The sequence below is a fragment of the Malus domestica genome, chromosome 07 (genome assembly GCF_042453785.1).
Source record: "Malus domestica chromosome 07, GDT2T_hap1".
NCBI classification, from domain to species: domain Eukaryota; kingdom Viridiplantae; phylum Streptophyta; class Magnoliopsida; order Rosales; family Rosaceae; genus Malus; species Malus domestica.
In genome coordinates, this window is record NC_091667.1 from 8,584,085 (window position 1) to 8,592,317 (window position 8,233).

The following is an 8,233-nucleotide window of genomic DNA, read 5'->3' on the forward strand; positions in this document are numbered from 1 at the left end:
ATGACTCAATTGAATTCCTTTTGATCAATGTAGTGCAGAAAACAAGTGTGGGGGAAAGGATTTGTTATGTATGTGTGCCAAAGTCTTTAATGAGGCACGGGTTAGAAAAGAAAAAGAAAAGAATTTCGTGGAAAATAGCAAGAAAAAAAGAAAAGTTGTGAAAAATATGAAAAAGAGTTGAAAAAGATATGGAGATGAGCTCTTAAGTGTTGATTGTTGAAGAAAGGGTCTAAAACATTGAATTTGACCCTAAGTATTGCATGAATCCTACCTTGTGTTTAAAAGTTGATTTCTGCGCTCTAAAGTGAATTCTAAGTTTCGATTTCATTACTTTGCTTGCTATTGCTTAAAGAACCTTTGTTATCCCTATCCGTTCTTTGTTAGCCAATACCCCAAGCCTCGTTACAATCCTCGACTTTAATCTTGGTTGTTGTGTATTTCAATATGTGGAGTTTGGGATTAGTATGAGCATATGGTGTCACTGGTTCTCGCATCTAAGTAGTAGCATTCCATTCATGAGATCATATCTAAATGCTTATTAACTCCAGAAAATGCTTTCTTTGTTATATATATATATATGTGTGAGCATTCGTTTTTTATGTCTACATCAATCTTCTCACATATAACTAGTATATGGTGTGTAGTTAGAAAATCTGAGTGAAAATTGAGTGCATATCTTGTAAGAAATTGAGCAAATTCTCTAAGGCATGTTACTACATTCAAAACATCGTTTTAATTGGTTAAATGTGAACTAGTATGTGATGACTATGATTAAGTATGTGCTTAAGTGTAAAGATAACTAAAATCTGTGGGAATGATGATTTTTAATATGTCATGTGTATTGGAAATCCCTGAGGCAAACGTTGGAAGGGTTAGGTTTTGTTTGTTTGTTTTGTTTCGTTTTGTTTTTCTTTTGTTTCTTTGTTTTGCTCGAGGACTAGCAAAAGCTAAGTGTGGGGGAATTTGATAGGAGCATATTTATGCGCCTTAGTTAGCTGGTTCTTATGCATTTCCATGGTGTTTTCTTAGTTAAAGTAGTCTTTTAAGCTAGTTTTATGTGTTTTCAGGTTTTAAGGGCAAAGCATATAAAAAGATGCATTTTGGAGCCTTTTGGAGCAAAATGGAGCTTGGAATGAATGTCACATATTTGGAGCCAAAGGTTTGGACGAATTTGAAGACTTGAAGATGATGATTCCTACTTGAACAAGGTTTCCTTGTTGAAGTAGGAAAGTGCTAATTGAAGAAGGATTCCTAATCAACGAGGGATTCCTAGTTGAAGATGGATTCCTAAAAGAATGAAGATTCCTACTCAAACAAGGTTTCCTACTTGAAGTAGGAAAGTTAAACCTAAGTGGCCTTAAGTTCCAGCAACAAAGAAGTAATCCAAGTCAAAGAAGGAAAAGGAATCCAAGAAGAAGAAGGATTGACCAAGACAAGCTTTCCTAATCCTAATGCATAAAGATTTCAGCTACAAAAGGGATTTCTTTTCCTATTTGGAGACTTAAAACCTGATTTCTAGAAGCCTTATCCCTTCCTACAAAGGTGCCACACCTTATCCCTTGTTTTTCTAGAAATCAGCCACAAAACAACCTTTCTAGAAGGCCTTATCCCTTGTCCTACAAAAGTGACGCCCCAAACCTTTCTAGAACTTCTAGAAACCTGATTATTCCTTTCCCCCTTGGTTTCTAAAAGCCTTAGCCTTTTCCTTCAAGGATTGTGTGTTATTATCCTATACAAATTAGGCCTTTAAATCCTTTTCCTTTGCTACATAGGGGCTGCGAATTTCAGCCTATAAATACCATCATTTGCTGCACCATTTAGTCACCATCTTCTACCATATTTTTCTACATTCATACATCCCTCAAACACACTCATCCCTCTAGTGCCGCAGATTGCAAGGAAGGAGAAAGAAGGAACAACCTGGTGCCGTGCCTATGCCCAAGCCTTGGGAGTGTTGGAGCGTTTCTAGGTGTTTTCTATCTTTGATTTCAATGTCTAAATTTATTTATCTTTGCTTTGTGAGTATGAAAACTTAAACCCCCCCTTGGCTAGGGGGGGATTCGAAACCATGTCTATGTTTGCAATATGATTTGATTACTTCTAATTGCGTTTCATAAGTTGTGAATTCAATTTGCTTATCTACATGAATTAAAATTGATTTGTGTGTGTTGGTTGAGAGTGCACGCTTAATTTTCATGCATAAATCTAATGCTAGGATATAAGGGATTTTCACCTAATCGTTATGAACTTATATTTACAAGTAGTAAAGGTTGTTGATCACAATCGTGTTAAGTAAATTCTTGGCATAAGTATCATGCACTTTCATAGTTACGAGTGCCTCGTCAATACTTATGATTTCCATTGAACGTAATGATCTTCAATTGTATCTCTATTATGCGCTTTCATGTAGGGGACTTTTGAGGAATAATTTGGTTGCGATGCGCTTTTTCCATCCAATTCATTGACTTAAGGGAAATCTGAAAGTTAGTTTAAGCGTATCTAATTAACTTGGGGTGTTGGGAATTCATGGTTTATCGAAAAGCAATTTGAAATCGTTTTGTATGCAAGTGTGGCATGTGTGGAGAAGAACCCCTTAGCTAGCCTTCCATCCATTCACTTTTATCAATTTCGTTTTAAAATCTGTTTTGAGTTACAAAGTTTTTGTTTTGTTTTAAATTTCGTCAAAACCAATTCCCCCTTTATTTTGAAGTGTTAGATTAGTTAGAAATCAATTTAGTTTGAGTTTTTAAGTGTCTTGAGTCAAGTAATAACTTAATTTCGTCCAAATTTGTGTTAGGTGTTCAAAACTGCCCAGATTGTGTTTTTAAGGCAGTTTTGAGTGTTTATGTGCTGTTTTGAGTCTTTTGGTTTGTTTTGGTGTTTTATAGTTTAGTTTTGCATTCTTTGAGTCTAGTTTAGTGTTTTAAACTTTGTTTTTACGTTTTTGAGTCAGTTTTTAAGAGATTTAGCAATCCCTCCTAATCCCCGACCTAGAACGATCCCTACTTACATTCCTTACTACAATTGATAAAAAGAGGGTTTAATTTGTGTGCTTATATATTTCGCATCATCTAGTCATTGGGTTTGTGTCACATTTGGTTTAAGTTGACATATAACTTAAGCTTAATGGGCATCATGGACCAAAGCCCATTGGGCATCATGTAAGGATAACCTTACATGGTGTACGATCCATTAGGTTCCAATTAGCGAGGCAATGGGCAATTATAAATCTTACTAATCGATGCTGAATTAAAACTTACTTTCAATTCTCTCTTTGATGAGATTAGTGATCCCTAATCTTCGGAGCTTACACAAACCTTGAGTGACACCTGGTCGTATGTTATGGCTTCCCAAGCTAAATAGAAGTTGTTGGAGAACCTATTCAGTTACAACTATAATGCAATGCGGTTCTTCTCTAATTCAATACTCTTGATCAAATTGTTTGGTTGATAGTTCTATTACATGTCTACTATCCAATGTGATACTTCTCTATATGATTCTATTGAATATAATTTGGAACATACTTCCTAAATCATATTCATATGTTTTAGCCAAAGACTCCTAAATATATTTTACAATATTTTCCTTCCACTATGGAATGTTAGATATCCCTTGTTGTACCCTCACATGTACATGTCTCTCTAAGTAAATCAACGATTGCAACAATGCTACGAACTTGCCCAAGGTAATGCATGGTCTTGTTACATTGTCAAATGATCAAAGACATACCCGTAGGGCAACCGTGATGTCTTAGGTCGAATGACTACTTTTCATTATTGTAACCAATGAGTTCTTACCGAACATGTATGTTTGTTGATCGTTGTTCAGTGTACCTCAACAACCTTTGGAGTACCTACGTGTTTGTCTTAGTGTCCAAACACTAACGGCCTTGAGATTAGTCATACTTCCATTTGAGTTGACTAACACATACTAGTCTTAGTGAATTGTCAATGCCCATTAATAATCCTATGGTTAGGAACATTTTAAAAATGAACATAAGAGAAAGATCTCGTTGGTTTAACACTTATATCACTTCGAACTTAGGTTGATTACATTCATTGGATACTATATTATTGATTAAACATATAATACATTAAATAGTGATTAACAATAAACTATGTCCTTCCATTAAATTAAACAAGAGTTTAACATGATAAGTTCCAAAAGCTATTCATCAAATGAGTGATTTTGTGGGCATAATTCTACACTTAAAGCTTCCAAAAACTCAAGTTAATCATTCACTTGAATACTAGATAATTCAAAGCTCTAAATTTAGACTACCGTACAATAAATATCCAAAACTAAACCTTCGAACACTTTAATGGTTTGGCAATTTGAATAACAAAATCTTATGACTCATGATCACTACAAGAGATCCATAAAAGAAATGTACAAAGTGACTTAGTTTCCCAACTAATCAACAATAACCAAAAAGTTAAAACAAAAATTAAGATTTATTTAACGGGAAATCTTTAACACGAGTAGAAGAGTTTGAATATGAAAATGGTACAAGGCAGAGTATCTTACATCTAAAAAATTAAAAAGTGTAGATTACTCAGACGAGCTGGTCAACAAGTTATAAGTTTGTTACTGATAGAAAACACAATTGCAAGATATAAACTTAAATGTCTAGAAATCTCAACTAGTCAAACTCTACCCAATTCAATTTTAACAACATGTATTCACCCACAAAAAATTATTCACTTATCATATCACATAATAATAGCAAGTACCATGAACAATTATATAAGCAGGCAAGTTGATCAAAATACACAAAACAATTTTTTGCTCGGAAAAACCCTAGCTAGGTTAAAAAAACCAGGGACTCCAGAGAGTCTGATCCACTAGTGAAAATAAGGTTCACATGAGGATAACACAACAAGTTCAATATCTAAACCTATTATATGGAGCTGCTTCTAAGGTTTTTGTTGGAAAGGAAAAACAGAAACATTCTTTGAAAATAAAGTTCCAAATGTAGGCCAAAAAACACCTACAACACCTTTTAAAACAAGAAGATTTTCCTTTTGGATTAGCTGAAGTACAAAACACAAGGACACTTGTCAAGTGCAAATACAATCTGAAAAGAACAATGGTGAAAAAATCACTTTAGGATAAAAGATGTCAGACCAACTCATGTGTGTTTTATTAGTCATAATGCATAAGAAATTTAAACGTGAAATACATATGCATGAAATAACTTGACTTTAGTTGAACCACATCCATTTGCCATTGGATCTTTAACCTCTCAAACTTCAATACTAATACGAAGTATATAAAGTCTAATCTAATGAAAATTGATCTAAAATGCTTGTGTAATAAAATATTACTAGTTTAACAAGAAAAGTCAAATACTGCTAGGGGTGTGATATTCACACACACCATTTTACTTTTCACACACCCTTCTAATTTTTGGCCGTCGGATCAAATGAATTGAAAAAAATCAACGGATAGAAATTAACAAGGGGTGTGTAAGAAGTAAAATTGGGTGTGTGGATAGCACACCCCACACTATTAACTCTAGACTTCACATAATCTAATTCCACAGTATAAATAAAAATTAGGCTAAGCAAGTAAATTATGAAATATATACATGGTTTAGGATTCATGGACACTCTCTTTTAACACGTTGTGACATCCATTTTGCAGGCTCACTTCGTAATATATTTCACCAATCCGAACTGTCTATATTTTAATACATCATTCATAGATCATCCTTGCAAAAACTTAGACAAATCCAAAACCACTAAGATATTCATTTGAAGTGAAAGAATTGGAAAATGAGTTTCGGATTGGGTGATTTTTGAGGTAAGTCATAAAAGATAGACGGTTAGATTGTTGAAATACATTACAGAGTAAGCCCCACGAAAATGTATATATACATATAAGGTTAGGATACGGGGACACACGTTTTTGACAAACACTTTGACTCACGTGTTTGTAGAGCCCAATCTGTAATGTATTTCAACGATCCACCCGTCTATCTTTTTTGAAGCCATGCATAGATTGTTGGGTTAAATTTAGTATTTCTTTGTAAAACTGTATTCGTCCATTTTCTTTACCATGAATGAATGTCTTAATGATTTTTTATTTGTCTAATAATTTTTTATTATTATTATTATAATTATTATTATTATTGTAAAAATGATCTATAAATGATGAACTAAAATATAAATGGTTCAAATTGTCAAAATGTGTCCCTGAATCCTATCCCTATATATATATATATATATATATATATGTTCGGGTAGGAAATCTGGTTGGTGTGCGTTCCTGGCTCGAGCACACAATTGGCACTTTGGTTGATTATCGGGCTCCTGATTGTCGTAATGCTGCAAGAGGAGAACAAAGTTAGTTCTGAAATGTGCCTTTTTGGGGCCTTATGTGTAGGCCTTGAGGCTCGCAATCAAAACCAACTAAGTGCTTAGGCGTGCCACTGCAATCTTTGTATGGCAGATGTAGAACAAATGTGTTTTAAGCCAATTACTTGCGCCCCAAGTTATTTTTGACTTCTTCTTTATCAAAGGATTGTTGTAGATGAGTTAAGTCTACATTAAGTTCTTTTCTATGCCTTAAGATCAAGGACTTTTAGTTATCTTGTATGTTTAAAGGGTGAAGGTCCAGATATGATCAAGACATCAGTTTTAACTCACTTCAATCTTCTTGTGACAATAAAACCATTAAGTGAACTAGATTTGAGAACAGATGGGGGTTTGAGTTATCAAAAGAACTGGGGAATGCATTATAACACCAGATCTATTAATTGAAAGACAAAACAAAAAGGGTCGGGCAAGATTTCACCTTGTTGGGCAAGGTTAAACGTCTTGCAGTCTCTTCTTTTTCCAGTTACGAAAGGATTGAGTACTAAAGGGGGATGACTGGAAAAGAGTTTATATAAGAGAGATTGACACTACAACATTTAGGAAAAGGTAGCAGAGCTTTTACATAGACAAAAGATGTCTTTTTAAGGAAATCTAAGGTTAAAAGGGTGTAGAGTATGGACAAAGCACGACTTTCTGGGTGTTTGCTTAGCTGAGAGACAAGTTGTATGTTTGTTTGTTTGATTGGTTGAGTGTCCTTGTCTCTGGGCCCTCTTCCTCCTTTTATAGATGAATTAACATGACTTGTGTTGTTTCTGTTCTTGCCTGAAAGCAATTGGAGGGTAGGGAACCATCAGTATTTTACATGTTATGCCATTCATAAAGTGCTTTTGGGCTGAGAGTTGATGGATTTCCATCGATTCTCACTTCCTTTGTAAGCACCTACTCTTTGCATTTAATGAGGAGCCATCATGTTGTCTCAAAGTGGACATCTGGGCTTGGTGCTGGGCTTCGAGCAGAAACTCCTCTTATTGACCTCTTTTGGGCTTTCTCTCATTTAAGCTCAAAGTTAAATATTAACCCAAATAGTGCCCCTTTCAATCGTTGTTAAGCCTTTAAACCTAGGCACTAATAATGATTGAATAGCTATCTTTTATTAACCACCGTCGCACGCCTTCTCCTCGGAACTTGCACCATTCCCAAAAGCAACTGTTTAGCTAACTGAGGCCTTTGCATTTACCCACGATCTCTGTCCTTAATCAACAGTTTACTTATATAATCCCTTCTTAATCTTCAGGGTAAATACCTTAAACAGTTTCAGTTCCTCAAATTTTTCAGAACTTCCTATGATCCTCAAAACTCTTAGAAACCCCTATTGTTTTTTTACTTCCTCATTTTGTTCTTGAATCTTCATATTTCCTTCCAAATTTAACCAATGCTCCCAAAAACTTCTTAAACTCGATCTTCTTATGAATCTGGTGAGGGTATTGACACCTTGTGCTATTTGTTTAATGTCCTTCATCGTCCTCGGGCAGGTGTGCACTCTGAGCTTTTCTTCGAAGAGGGAGGGGTACACTTACTAGGTCCTACATAGACTTCTCAAGTTCCAATTGTAGTATAGACCAACATGCCCAAGGCCAATTAGTTCACCTCAAATCCGTTCTTGGCTGAGTCGGGTATTTCTTCATCTAAATGGTCAAATTACCACTGTGGCTTTCCTTTGATGAATGATGAAGCTTGGGTTAAGTGAATAGATGAGCTTGAGCATTCTTTCAAAAGGAAATGGATGAACAATGGCATTTATGAACTGATAATGCTCTCAAAGACCAATGTGGTCGTTAAGCCCGAATTACTAACCACCACTCTTCTTTTCTGGAACTCGGGCACTAATACTTTTGACTTTAGGATGGGTCCCA